Genomic DNA, 1,373 nt, shown 5'->3' with positions numbered 1-1,373 from the left:
ACGCAATGTCTGCCACTCCGTTTCCACTTCCAAAGATTCAATGTCCTTATGGGTGACAGAGTCTGGGCTTTCTCGACGTCTCTGTGCAGCTGACAGCCTCGCAAAGTAACTACTGATCTGCTTTGCACTCCTCAATTCGCTAGGCTCGAACAACAGCTCCCCATCTTCACCTCGTGCATACTGCATGTCCTGTGAGACTTGTGATGCGTCTGTCTTCTGACCAGGCGTGGCCCCATGGTTAAAGATGTCAGTTAGGTACTAGTATGTCTTTACTTTCTCTGACATTCTCTGGCCTCTTTTGACTTTTCGGATTGCCCAGCCTTCACTGATTGACCGATTTAAGGGGGTTCCTGCGATGTCAGATTCTTCTCCAGCCTGCTGTGTACTTAACTGGCCATGAGCTATTCCAGTGATAGCCTGAGCCCATTGCTTACGTATCCTATCATATGTGGATTCCCGCTCGAGTTCCTTAAAATGTTTTCCGACATTCAAGTGTTTGTCCAGCTCACAGGTTGATTCGAACGTTACCACACACCCCGACTTAGGGCAATGGAAAAGGGACTTTGCACCTTCACCCGATACTGTAATGTGGCCTATGCGTGGTTGTGCAGGATCAAACGGCTGTGTGATGAGCGTAGGAATGTCCTGCACCTGTGGAAAGGCACCTGTGTTGAGAAGGGCACCGACTCCTGTTTCGATGGTGTAAGCTCTTATACTGTCATCCTCATACTGGAAGTTATTCAGTGCTTTTACTCCCTCCCATTTCAGCCCAGAATGCTCCCGGCCTGGAGCCATTTGAGCCACAGCTATCCTGCAACCTTTGACTCCGCCATGTGATTCTAGAGCCTCCTTCATGTCTTTGGCAGTCGAGACATTGTGTTTCTCGTTTACATAGCGTCTTATGTGGGACTTCATGGTTTGGTTGCGATTTTTCTGTCGCAGATATCCTTGCCAGCCTGTGGGTCGGAGAAGTCATAACGCAAGACTGGTAATACCAGTTCTGCGACCAATCATGGGTAGGGAGAACAGAAGTTGGACACATTGGTAACAGCCTGCGTTGTAAGACCTTAGGAATACCTTTGTGAGTGCTGGTTTCTCGGCCTTGATATTGTGGAAAACATTTTCCAGTATAGATGCCACTGAGCTCCAGTCCTGTCGGCAATTGTCGACGACGTGGACAAAACACTCTACAGCATGTTCTCCATCATGTTCCTTGGTTATCACCGCTGTCACGTGCCAGCTCTTACCGCGTTTGCCAAAAAAGTTTTCCCAGAAAGTATTAATTGGAACTTGGAAGGAATAGAATGGTGTAATCTATCTTACGTTCTTGCTAAACTTTCAGCACCCAGCCATCAAAGCATGTCACCTGACTA

The 1,373-nt window shown here is 47.9% G+C and overlaps 1 protein-coding gene across 1 annotated transcript in view; it reads left to right on the top strand.

The window, feature by feature from the left end:
• The window catches only part of LOC109466320, a 26,006-nt gene that overhangs the window by 10,105 nt on the left and 14,528 nt on the right, over positions 1-1,373 (top strand). The gene's annotated exons all lie outside the window — the stretch shown is intronic.

This window comes from Branchiostoma belcheri, unplaced genomic scaffold, assembly GCF_001625305.1.
Source record: "Branchiostoma belcheri isolate BF01 breed outbred unplaced genomic scaffold, Haploidv18h27 scaffold163, whole genome shotgun sequence".
NCBI classification, from domain to species: Eukaryota; Metazoa; Chordata; class Leptocardii; order Amphioxiformes; family Branchiostomatidae; genus Branchiostoma; species Branchiostoma belcheri.
This window is presented reverse-complemented; position numbering and strand designations above follow the sequence as displayed.